Genomic DNA, 13,661 nt, shown 5'->3' with positions numbered 1-13,661 from the left:
TCAGAAAGCGCTCAGTAAATATCACTGATGGATTGACTTGGCACCGGCTGTAGGAGTTGTCCAGCTTGGAGGCAGGACAAGATGTGAAGGCCCATATCGTCGGTTGCCTTTTGAGGGGCTCTTCAGCCCAAGAAATCCGTAATTAAGCAGCATGGTGTAGTGGATCGAGTATGGGCCTGAGCATCAGGAGGTCATGGGTTCTAATTCCAGCTCTGCCACTTATCGGCTGTGTGACCTTGGGGAAGTCACTTCACCTCTCTGGGCTGTAAAACGGGGATTGAGACTGGGAGCCGTATGTGGGACAGTGACTGTGTCCGACCGAACGGTGCTTGGCACATATTAAGTGCTTAACAAATACCATAATTATTATTGCTTAGGTATCGTACTCAAGTTGAATAAATGCCTCCCGACCAAACGTCTACCCTGTCTAACTATCCCTGAAGGGGTGGTAGGGAGCCAGCATGAATTATTGCATGCTCTGCGAAGGTAGATGTTAGATCAACAAAGACTTTGGCTTGGAGTTTAGGTTTGGATCGGATAAATCTCTAATAAATACCACGGTAACGTCTCCCGTCACGCCATTTTACCTCTCATTTACCGTGTTTAAAAAATTCATTCGGGTACAATTTTTGTTTTCGTTGGAGGTGGGGTGTGTGGTTTTTGCTTTTTTTGGGGTTTTTTTTTTTTTCAAATGAAGCTCTGTAAGGAAATTAGTTACGGCATCAGGAAATTACACGCAAGAAACGGTGCCTGATTTTGATTTCCTTTTATTGTTTCTCCTCACTGCTTTTTGTGCATTCTCCCAGGCCTTCCTCTTCCAGACAGTCGTGTCATGCTGCGGATCTCTGGAAATTGGCTCCTGGTACCTACGGAAGAGCCTTGTAGTTTCCTCCATCCGTCTCATCCTCCTCCTCTTCCTCTTTTTCTCCTTCTTGTTCATCTATAGCGGGGAACCCTCCAGGAATTTCCCAGAAGTGGGGTCACTGTACTAACCTCTCCTCAACACGGTCGGACGGTCTCCGTGCAGGCTGGTATGTGGACCGAGGAGCGATCCGTGCTAAGCCAACTAACTAAGCCCCTTAGTCAGTGCCTTCCAGTGGCCTTTGGAAGGGCACTGTTGATTGATTTCCCAAAGAATTAGGATTTGGCCTTCCCGAGTCTGAAGGACCAGGGTGGCAGATGGGCACACCGAGGCGGGAGGGAGGTTACGCCAAGGTGGAGGCTCAAGGAAGACAGGAATCGAAGAAGAAAAATGGCGCACGCTGTTGGAATTCCAGTCCTATCCGTAATTTATTTTAATGTCTGTCTTCCCCTGTAGAGCGCAAGCTCCTTGTGGGTGGTACGTACCCAGTCTATTGCATTACACTTAGGACGGTGCTCTGCACACAGGAAAGGCTCAATAAATACCGCTGATTGATTGTTCGAGTGAATGAACGGCTGGAGAAGCATCGTGGTGTAGTGGAATAGTGCACGGCGCTGGGAGGCAGAAGGTCATGGCTTCTAATCCCAGCTCTGCCACTGGTCTGCTGTGTGACCTTGGGCAAGTCACTCCACTTCCCTGTGCCTCAGTTCTCTCATCTGTAAAACGGAGATTAAGGCTGGGAGCCCCACGCGGGACTGTGTCCAACCCAATCTGCTTGTGTCCACCCCAGCACTGTAGTAAGCACTAATAGTTGTTGTGATTCATTAATGATTAATTCGTTAATTGTGGTATGCCAGGCACTGTACTAAGCGCTCAACAGATACCGTAATTAATTAATTTCCAGAGTCATCCACGGGCCGCAAAAACCTAGCCCGCCTCGGCAAGTTGGAGACCTAAGTTTCAGCGTGGAGATGAACTCACCCGTGACAGGGAGCACGCCTGCAGATTCTGATGTGTTGTACTCTCCCAAGCACTTAGTACACTGCTCTGCCCATCAGAAGCGCTCAGTAAATATCAGTGCCTTCTCTTTTCAGTTGAAACATGCCATAGCCAAACAGAAAGGGGACGAACTGTATAATAAGCCCGGCGCCGAGGCCGAGTCCTGCGGAGGAACGCCAGCGTGGGCTTGGATCTGTCTCTCTGCTTCCGGCTTCGCTGTGCTGTTGGGAAATATCCATGTTAGGCAAAATAGAGTTTAAGGCGCCTTAAGGGCAGTAAATGCTTATCTTGCTTCTACTAGCTGTGGTGTCACCCTGTACTAAAACGTGATGCCCTCGTCTCCGTTTTGATAAAAGGAAAATGACCTGTCTAGTGAGGATGGAGAGAGAGGTGCCTGAGGCAGATTTCAGTGTCACTTCTCATCGTATCAGCAGGTGTAAAAATAAAATAGAAAAAAAAAGACTAGGAGGTTTCCGTGTACCAGGGAAGTGTTTGACATTTCTGGTTCCCGATAAAATATACCTGGGAGGTGAGTCGAGGTTGGAGGAAGGAGGTGGTTGATATTATTAAGTGAGTTACTGCAGAAATAGTAGAGGCCAGATTTTTATCTGTCTAGCCTACACCAAGGAAACCCACCACACGGGCGAAGAATTTCAATACTGAATTGTGCAACGTGAGCGGTACATTGTCCGACGACGCCTGGATAGAAAGACCAAAATGTCTTTAGGGAGACGGAGAGAATGAAGTGACACATGGAATGAAATTTCAAACCCAACTGAAGGTCTGCAAAGCAGGAGTCGGAGCAGTGGTATATATTGAGCCACTGCCAAGTGTGACACACTGTACGAAGCCCTTGGAAAAGCACAACGATCAGTCAGAGGTATTTATTGAGCACCTACTATGTGCAAAGCACTATTATACAGCGCCTGGAACAAAGTAAGCACTGAAGAAATACCATCATTATTATTATTATTATTATAAGTGCAGAGCACTTAGGATTAGGGAGAGTACGGTGGCCTTGGAAGGCATGATCCTGTCTGCCCTCAGAGAGCTTATTATTAAGTAGGGGAGTCTGATACAAAATCATTTATTGACCCGGGAAAAAGAGAATGGAAAGATGGATTATTTATATTCGTGTTCATCTCCCTCTCTAGTCTCTAAACTCCTTGAGGGCAAGTAACGTGTCGACCAACTCTGTTGTACTGTGGGCAGAACGGTGTGGCCTAATTGAAAGAGTAGGGACCTGGAGGTTGCAGGAGCTGGGTTCTAATTCCGGCCCTGCCACTTGCTTACTACGTGACCATGGGCAAGTCACTTTCCTTCTTTGTGCCTCAGTTCCCTTATCTGCAAAGTGAGGATTCAATACCAGTCCTCCCTCCTACTTTAAACCGTGAGCCCCATGTGGGACCAGATTATCTTGTACCTACTTCAGTGCTTAGTATAGCGCTTGGCACATAGTAAGTGTTTAACAAATACCACGATTATTATTATAATTATTATTATCGTTATTCTCCCATTCATTTAGTACAGTGCTCTGCACACACTAGGCACTCTATAAATGCCATTGATTAATTAACTGATGGATATTTGGAAGAGAAAGTGTTGAGTAGCAGAACGTGTACATTAATATGAGAAGTACATTAACAGAGAAGCAGCGTGGCTCAGTGGAAAGAGCCCGGGCTTTGGAGTCAGAGGTCGTGGGTTCAAATCCCGGCTCCGCCACTTATCGGCTGTGTGACTTTGGGCAAGTCACTTCACTTCTCTGGGCCTCAGTGACCTCATCTGGAAAATGGGGATGAAGACCGCGAGCCCCCTGCGGGACAACCTGATCACCTTGTAACCTCCCCAGAGCTTAGAACAGTGCTTTGCACATAGTAAGTGCTTAATAAATGCCATCTTTATTATGTACAGAAGAACTGTGCATGGTTGGGAGTGCATGAATGTAGTGGCCTGGGAGAAGAAAAAGAGAAATTGATCAGGAAAGGCCACCTGGGGGAGGTGGGATTTTAAAAGGGCTTTGAAGATGGAGAAAGGGATCGTCTGTCAGATTTAAGAGAGGAAGATGTTCATTCATTCAGTCATATTTATTCAGTGCTTACTGTGTGCAGAGCACTGTTCTAAGTGCTTGGAAGGTACCATTCAGCAACAAGTAGAGCCAGTCCCTGCCCACAACAGGCTCGCAGTCTAGAAACTGTGTTCCAGGGAGGAGGATGGGAATGAGCGAGTGGTTGGGGCAGGAGAGATGAGAAGGAGGTACAGTGAGTAGGTTCACTTGATAGGAGCTAAGAGTGTGAGCTGTAGTGGAAAGAGAGAATGGACCGCGTTGCCTAGTGGAAAGAGCACATGTCTGGGAGGCAGAAGACCTGGGACCATTAAAAAAAAAGGAGGGACGGCAGGCGTGAATCACCAACAAGGAGGACGTGGAATGCAATCCGTTAATCACTTCCAAAGCAGTGATCATGAAAACATGGCCTTAAGTGGACAGGATCCACTGTGGAATGGCTATCGTATTATCAGGGCCCTTAGCTGGTAGGGCTCCCTGGAGATAAGACCTCCCTCATTCTCACCTTTCACTCCAGGGACCCGCTCTCATTCTCCTCCCTCCATCTTCTTTATCTTGCCTCCAGGTGGTCGCCCAGCTCACCGAGAGTGTATGGGAGTGATTTCCCTCTTCCCGCCTTGTCGCTCTTCCGGCAGAAGCCTTTGCCGTTGATGACGAAGCCCCTGTGGAATGGCCCCTTCGTGCAGAACTGGAGCTAGAGAACACAAGTCTCAGCCTCAAAGCTGGGCTCAGGCTGTTGCAGCGACAGCAGGGTCTTCCAATCAATCAATCAATCAATAGATTGTATGTTTTGAGCGCTTACTGTGTGCCATGCCCTGTACTAAGCTCTTGGGAGAGTACAGTACGGCAGAGTTGGCAGACACGTTCCCCGCCCACAATGAGCTTACAGTCTAGAGGAGGAGACATTAATTGAAGTAAATAATAATAATAATAATAATAATGATGGCATTTGTTAAGCACTTACTATGTGCAGAGCACTGTTCTAAGCGCTGGGGGGGATCCAAGGTGATCAGGTTGTCCCATGTGGGGCTCACAGTCTTAATCCCCATTTTACAGATGAGGGAACTGAGGCCCAGAGAAGTGAAGTGACTTGCCCAAAGTCACGCAGCCAACCAGTGGCGGAGCCAGGATTAGAATCCATGACCTCTGACTCCCAAGCCCATGGTCTTTCCACTGAGCCACGCTGAGCCACTGATGTGGGCGTGAGTGAACTGTGGGAACGGTGAATAAAAAATACAAATCCCAGTGCAAGAGTGATGCAGAAGGGAGAGGGATTAGGGGAAATGAGGACTTTTCCTCCAGAAAACAGTTCTAGTGCTCTTATCCGTGATTTTATGGACTGTGGGAACGGTGAATAAAAAATACGAAACCCAGTGCAAGGGTGATGCAGAAGGGAGAGGGATTAGGGGAAATGAGGACTTTCCCTCCAGAAAACAGTTCTAGTTCTCTTATCCATGATTTTATCCAAATTCCTCTTGAACCAAACCGTGTATTCTGCCTGTGCAACTTGCTTTGGTAATGAATTTATGTGTCTGGCCCTTGCTGATCTCCTTTTATTTCAAACCAACCCGTTTCGAGCTTCCTGGTTATCTATCCCAAGCCCCTGGTACAGATGCGTGCCCCCTGAGGGCCTTCAACAGATACCTGTTGATTGACTCTCTGACTTTGTGTCAAATTCCTTGACTCTCCCCCAACCCCACCACCAGAAAACATGCCCATGTGGCACGGGGCCTTTCTCAAAATAATTTTGATCTGAGGCCGTTTGTGGAATCGGTGTGCTCTGAGCAGATCCCGATTGAACAGCGTGGAAATAAGAGGCTTATGCATCCATTCCCCAGAGCGGGAAGAGAGACCGTTTAATAGGATGGGCTCGCTAGCTTCCCCGGAAGGCTGGATAGGAGCTTTTGGGAGCAGGGCAAGCTGAAAGTTGGAGTATTTTCTGTTCTTCTTAGAATGTGGGACCTTTGAGAAGGTGGTGGCGGGGGGGATTAACCCGGGTTTCAAAATGTGAATTTTTCTGGGAGGGATGTCAGAAAATCTTATTGAATGGAGTCAGCAACATCCCTCCAGGTGGTGACTACCCTTTCTGGGTGAGGGACCTCACTCAGCTGCTGGCCGGCTCTCGGGGTGGAAAAAACAGAGCCAGCTCATTCTAGGGGCCACATGGAGTTAGGGAGTGCCGCCTCTTCTCCCCTAATGGCTTCGACCTTCTGGGTTTGAGGGAATCCGTCTCACCTGAAAAAGACAACTCCCAGCCTCTTGTCCAAGTATACACATCAGTCGGTCAGTCAGTTGTATTTATTAAGCATTTACTGTGTGCGGAGCACTGTATGAAGTGCTTGAAGAGTGCAGTTCAACAATATAACAGACAAATTCCCTGCCCACGAATTTGTGCCCCCCTCCTCCACCACCATAACATTTCCTCTTCCCGTCTCCATTTGCAGCTTCTGTTGCATTAAAAATGAACCAATTGGCTCCGGGGGTGGGCAGTGGCCCGGTGGCCGGGGGCAATCAATCAATCAGTCGTATTTATTGAGCGCTTACTGTGTGCGGAGCACTGTACTAAGCGCTTGGGAAGTACAAGTTGGCAACATATAGAGACAGTCCCTACCCAACAGTGGGCTCACAGTCTAAAAGGGGGCAGAGTGAGGGGTACACATTTTGGGGTGAGGGAGGACAACCCATGGGATTCGGGTGTTAATCTATAGACCAGTTCTGCTACAGGGATCATTATTATCGTTATTATTATAATACGTGTTAAGCGCTTACTCTGTGCCAAGCACCATTCTAAGCACTGAGGTAGATATAAGTTAATCAGGCTGGACACAGTCCCTGTCCCACATGGAGTGCTCAGTCTGAGCCCTCCCTTCCCCACAGCACCTGTATATGCGTATATATGTTTGTACATATTTTTTTTACTCTATTTATTTATTTAATTTATTTGTACATATCTATTCTATTTTCTTTTGTTAGTATGTTTGGTTTTGTTCTCTGTCTCCCCCTTTTAGACTGTGAGCCCACTGTTGGGTAGGGACTGTCTCTATATGTTGCCAATTTGTACTTCCCAAGCGCTTAGTACAGTGCTCTGCACATAGTAAGCGCTCAATAAATACGATTGATGATGATGATGATGAATAGGAGGAAGAACAGGCATGGAATCCCCCTTTTCAAGTTGAGGAAATGTTGGCCTAGAGAAGTGAAGTGACTAGCCCAAGGTCACCCAGCTGGTAGAGCCGGGAGTAAAACTCAAGTCCTCTGACGCCCAGGCCTGTGCCCTTTCCACTAGGCCCCCTCTGCTCCTCAATGTGGCCCAGAAGTCTGGCACCATTGTGAATCCTTCTGCTGTCTGGGAATCTTTCTGCCTCATCCCAATACCCCCCTTCCCAAAATGGTGGACCCAGCTGTTTTCTGCTGGTGTCAGGGTAGGGTTCTTATTTTTCTTGTGCCCTTTCGGCTCTCAATTCCTCCTCCTCCTCCCGGCCTGGCGCTATCCTGTCATTTCCCTCGTCTCCCGTCCTCCCGCGTGTCTGTATGCGCGTGTCTGCGTAGCCCAAGCTGGGCGATTCATCTCATGGCAGCTCCTGGAACAACGGAGCTGACAGTAATTAAGCTACACCATGCTGCTGATTAGACTCCACCAAAGGGAGAAAGAAGGGAGGTATGCCCGTGGCCACAACAAAGCCCCCCGCAAGAGAGCTTGTGCGAGGCCCAGGAAACCAAATTACTGGGGGCTTTGAGCTTGTCACTTCTGAAGAATCTGTCAGTCTCAAAAACAGCCTCCGTACGACGTGTCGGAGGAAGAAAAACAGCAAAAGCATCAAGCCTCCCTGTAGAAATCCGTGACTTGCCCGTACGGCCCCCTTTGGAAACATCAGAAGCCTCCGCGGGCGCAGATACTACTGAGGACTGACAAGGCGGGAGGCAGAAAAGATATCCAAGACCACGTCCCTCCACGGGAAGAGTCCTCTTCTGATTTTATTCCAACATATTTCAGTTGTTGTCCGTATTTGAAAGTGATGCCGGCGACGGAACCTGTGATTTAAGGGGCTGATTTGGGGCTGACTGTTCTAGCCTAACCATGTTTACGCAAAGACTGTCCCTCTGTGTCACTGCGGTTGCTGTTGAATGGACAGAACCTAAATTCCCGCTTGCTGTTTGGCGTGTGCCAGCCAGTGTCCTCGGGGTAGGGTCAGCCAGTCAGTCGGACGTATTTATTGAGCGCTTACTGTGTGGACGTATTTATTGAGCGCTTACTGTGTGCAGAGCGTTGTACCAAGGGCTTGGGAGAGTACAATACAACCGTATAGCAGACACATTTCCTTTCCACAACAGGCTTACAGTCTAGAGGGGGAGGTAGACATTACTCCTGAGGGAAATGGTTAAGTTACGGTCTCCCAGAATCTCGGTGCAGTGTAGACAGTGACCCACTACAACCCAGAAAGGGTAGTCCTTTGTATTCTTCAGATCCTGGAGAATTTCAGAGAGCTGCACCAAGGTCATCATCATCATCAATCGTATTTATTGAGCGCTTACTGTGTGCAGAGCACTGTACTAAGCGCTTGGGAAGTACAAGTTGGCAACATATAGAGACAGTCCCTACCCAACAAGTGGGCTCACGGAAAGAGCCCGCATCTAGGATTCAGTCATTCAGTCGTATTTTTTGAGTTCTTACTGCGTGCAGAGCACTGTACTAAGCACTTGAGAGAGTGCCTAGTCACGAGAGCCCGGGCTTGGGAGTCAGAGGGCGTGGGTTCTAATTCTGGCTCCACCGTTTGTCTGCTGTGTGACCTTGGGCAAGTCACTTATTCTCTGCCTCAGTTACCTCGTCTGTAAATGAGGATTAAGGCTGAGCCTCATGTGGGACAGGGACTGTGTCCAATCTGATTACCTTAAATCTACCCCAGCGCTTAGAACAGTGCTTGGTATATAGTAAGCGCTTAACAAATACTGTTATTATAATTATTATTACAACATAACAATAAACAGACAAGTTCCCTGCCCAAGCTTACAGCCTGGAGTCAGAGGACCTAGTTCTAATCCTACTTCTGCCAATTGGGTGCTGTGTGATCTTGGTCCTGTCAATCAATCAATCAATCATATTTATTGAGCGCTTATTATGTGCAGAGCACTGTACTAAGTGCTTGGGAAGTACAAATTGGCAACATATAGAGACAGTCCCTACCCAACATTGGGCTCACAGTCTAAAAGGGGGAGACAGAGAAAAAAAAACACCAAACATACTAACAAAATAAAATAAATAGAATAGATATGTACAAGTAAAATAAATAAATAAATAGAGTAATAAATATGTACAAACATATATACATATATACTGTCAACTACATGCCTGAGTTTTCTCACCTAATAAAATAGAGATTAAATTCTTGTTTCCCTTCCTGCTTAGACTGTGAGCCCCATGTGAGACAGAGACTGTGTCCAACCTGATTAACTCCTATCTATTAAAGGGATTAGAACAGTGCTTGACACATAGTAAGCGCTTAACAAATACTGTAAGTATTATAATTATTATTACAACATAACAATAAACAGACAAGTTCCTTGCCCAAGCTTACAGCCTAGAGTCAGAGGACCTAGTTCTAATCCTACTTCTGCCAGTTGGGTTCTGTGTGATCTTGGTCCTGTCAACTACATGCCTGAGTTTTCTCACCTAATAAAATAGAGATTAAATTCTTGTTTCCCCTCCTGCTTAGACTGTGAGCCCCATGTGAGACAGAGACTGTGTCCAACCTGATTAACTCCTATCTATTAAAGGGATTAGAACAGTGCTTGACACATAGTAAGTGCTTAACAAATACTGTAAGTATTATAATTATTGTTACAACATAATAAACAGACAAGTTCCCTACCCAAGCTTACAGCCTAGAGTCAGAGGACCTAGTTCTAATCCTACTTCTGCCAATTGGGTGCTGTGTGATCTTGGTCCTGTCAACTACATGCCTGAGTCTTCTCACCTAATAAAATAGAGATTAAATTCTTGTTTCCCCTCCTGCTTAGACTGTGAGCCCCATGTGGGACAGAGACTGTGTCCAACCTGATTAACTCCTATCTATTAAAGGGATTAGAACAGTGCTTGACACATAGTAAGCGCTTAACAAATACTGTAAGTATTATAATTATTATTACAACATAACAATAAACAGACAAGTTCCCTACCCAAGCTTACAGCCTAGAGTCAGAGGACCTAGTTCTAATCCTACTTCTGCCAATTGGGTGCTGTGTGATCTTGGTCCTGTCAATCAATCAATCAATCAATCATATTTATTGAGCGCTTACTATGTGCACAGCACTGTACTAAGTGCTTGGGAAGTACAAATTGGCAACATATAGAGACAGTCCCTACCCAACATTGGGCTCACAGTCTAAAAGGGGGAGACAGAGAAAAAAAAACCAAACATACTAACAAAATAAAATAAATAGAATAGATAGGTACAAGTAAAATAAATAGAGTAATAAATATGTACAAACATATATGCATATATACTGTCAACTACATGCCTGAGTTTTCTCACCTAATAAAATAGAGATTAAATTCTTGTTTCCCCTCCTGCTTAGACTGTGAGCCCCATGTGGGACAGAGACTGTGTCCAACCTGATTAACTCCTATCTATTAAAGGGATTAGAACAGTGCTTGACACATAGTGAGCGCTTAAATACTGTTAAGTATTATAATTATTATTACAGCATAACAATAAACTGACAAGTTCCCTGCCCAAGTTTACAGCCTAGAGTCAGGGGACCTAGTTCTAATCCTACTTCTGCCAATTGGGTGCTGTGTGATCTTGGTCCTGTCAACTACATGCCTGAGTTTTCTCACCTAATAAAATAGAGATTAAATTCTTGTTTCCCCTCCTGCTTAGACTGTGAGCCCCATGTGGGACAGACCTGATTAACTCCTATCTATTAAAGGGATTAGAACAGTGCTTGACACATAGTAAGCATTTAACAAATACTGTATTATAATTATTATTACAACATAACAATAAACAGAAAAGTTCCCTGCCCAAGCTTACAGCCTAGAGTCAGAGGACCTAGTTCTAATCCTACTTCTGCCAATTGGGTGCTGTGTGATCTTGGTCCTGTCAACTACATGCCTGAGTTTTCTCACCTAATAAAATAGAGATTAAATTCTTGTTTCCCCTCCTGCTTAGACTGTGAGCCCCATGTGGGACAGAGACTGTGTCCAACCTGATTAACTCCTATCTATTAAAGGGATTAGAACAGTGCTTGACACATAGTAAGTGCTTAACAAATACCATAATTATTATCATTAATACTTCTTTCCTGAATCACATACCTCTCAGAAGCATTTCTACTTATTAATCCTTGACTTTAGAGCAAATATGGCATTCTGAGAAGGTCACCAAGGACTTGAGCTTTTCCCCCATCAATCTATAAATTTACTGTGCACTTATTGCACGCAGAGCACAGTACTATACCAGGGTTAGAAGACTTTTTGTGGGGGTTTTTTTGGTTTTGGTTTTTGTTCTTGTTGTAGTACTCGTTAAGCACTTACTATGTGCCAGGCACTGTTTTAAGTGCTGCGGCAGATAAAAGGTAATCAGGTTGGACACAGTCCGTTAAGCACTTACTATGTGCCAGGCACTGTATTAAGTGCTGCGGCAGATAAAAGGTAATCAGGTTGGACACAGTCCGTTAAGCACTTACTATGTGCCAGGCACTGTATTAAGTGCTGCGGCAGATAAAAGGTAATCAGGTTGGACACAGTCCGTGTCCCGCACGGAGCTCAAGGTTGTAATCCCATTTTACAGATGAGGTAACAGGCCCAGAGAGGTTAAGTGACTTGCCCAGGGTTATGCAAAAGACAAGTGGCGGAGCTGAGATTAGTGCCCATACTCTTTAAATTTTTAGCCCCGTGATCTATATATTTGGCCATACTGCTTGTAGGCCACAGAGCTCAGTAATTCCGGCTCCAACAATGGCACTAAAGAATGGCTTTTTTTTTTTTAATAGCATTTATTAAGCGCTTCCTATGTGCAGAGCACTGGTCTAAGCGCTGGGGAAATTACAAGGTGATCAGGTTGTCCCACGGCGGGGCTAACAGTCTTAATCCCCATTTTACAGATGAGGTAACTGAGGCCCAGAGACGTGAAGTGACTTGCCCAAAGTCACACAGCTGACAATTGGCAGAGCCGGGATTTGAACCCATGATCTCTGACTCCAAAGGCCGGGCTCTTTCCACTGAGCCATGCTGCTTCTCCAATGTTTTGAAGAAGAGTTGCCCTCCTTGATATCCTCTCACATTATTAGCGGTCCATCTTCTCATCTCCTTAAGTTTTCCTTCTAATAAGCAATCACGTACTGATTGCTCGTGAGTCTCTAACCCCTCCCTGAGGTATGTAATATTCCTAACTCTTCGCTCCACCAATAACATATCTAGGATTTACTGTACTGTACGTGCTAGAAGCCAAACATTTCATGATTTTAACTTTTCGGCCTTTTCCCCACTAATAACCCGTGGAGCTATTATTCAGGAATTTAGTCCAAACCTTCTTGAATATTGCGATATTTTCAGCCCGCCGTATTTCTTGGCTCAGTGGAAAAAGCACGGGCTTTGGAGTCAGAGGTCGTGGGTTCAAATCCCGGCTCCGCCACTTGGCAGCTGTGTGACGTTGGGCAAGTCGCTTCACTTCTCTGGGCCTCAGTTCCCTCATCTGTAAAATGGGGATGAAGACTGTGAGCCCCTCGTGGGACAACCTGATTACCTTGTACCTACCCCAGCGCTTAGAACAGTGCTTTGCACGTAGTAAGCGCTTAACAAATACCAACAGTATTATTATTATTATTATTCTTGAGTTGAGTCCATAAGCCCATAACCTGCCCTTGGGGGAGAAGTGCGGAAGCCGTGTGCCTAGTGGAAAGAGCATGAGTCTGGGAGTCTAGAGGACCTGGGCCCTAATCCCAGCTCTGTCACTTGTCTGCTGTGTGACCTTGGACAAGTCACTTAACTTTTCTGGGAATCAGTTACCTCATCTGTAAAATGGGCACTAAACTCTCCCTCCGATCTCCTGTGGAACCCATGAGGGTTAGGGACTGCGTCTTATATCTACCTCAGGGCTTATTGTGGTGCCTGGCACATAGTAAGCACTTTACAGATATCATAAGAAGGGAACATAGTAAGCACTTTACAACTATCATAAAAAAAAGAACAATGAATTCTTTAATCAATCTTTTTGTGTGCTTACTGCGTGAAGAGCACCGTACTATACCCTTCAGGTTTCAACCCTCCCCCTAGTCCTGGGGGTGTGGGCTTTGTAGAAGAATAATTCTATGTTTTCATCAAGTTTTCAAGGCCCTGCTGAGAGCTCACCTCCTCCAGGAGGCCTTCCCAGACTGAGCCCCTTCTTTCCTCTCCCCCTTGTCCCCCTCTCCATCCCCCCATCTTACCTCCTTCCCTTCCCCACAGCACCTGTATATATGTATATATGTTTGTACATATTTTTTTTACTCTATTTATTTATTTATTTATTTTACTTGTACATATCTATTCTATTTATTTTATTTTGTTAGTATGTTTGGTTTTGTTCTCTGTCTCCCCCTTTTAGACTGTGAGCCCGCTGTTGGGTAGGGACTGTCTCTATATGTTGCCAATTTGTACTTCCCAAGCGCTTAGTACAGTGCTCTGCACATAGTAAGCGCTCAATAAATACGATTGATGATGATGATGATGATCAAGCATTTCTGCAGGGACACCATCGC

General features: G+C 45.7%; 1 long non-coding RNA gene across 1 annotated transcript in view; it reads left to right on the top strand.

The window, feature by feature from the left end:
* Positions 1 to 4,744, top strand: part of LOC119935109 — a 29,581-nt gene extending 24,837 nt beyond the window's left edge. The window contains exons 2-3 of the long non-coding RNA XR_005453080.1: positions 807 to 1,031; positions 4,489 to 4,744. This is a non-coding gene — a long non-coding RNA (uncharacterized LOC119935109). The remainder of the gene's footprint in view (positions 1 to 806; positions 1,032 to 4,488) is intronic.
* Positions 4,745 to 13,661: the final 8,917 nt, after the last annotated feature.

Source organism: Tachyglossus aculeatus, chromosome 11, assembly GCF_015852505.1.
Source record: "Tachyglossus aculeatus isolate mTacAcu1 chromosome 11, mTacAcu1.pri, whole genome shotgun sequence".
Taxonomy (NCBI): Eukaryota; Metazoa; Chordata; class Mammalia; order Monotremata; family Tachyglossidae; genus Tachyglossus; species Tachyglossus aculeatus.
The sequence above is the reverse complement of the archived record's forward strand: the minus strand, read 5'-3'. Positions and strand labels throughout refer to the sequence as shown.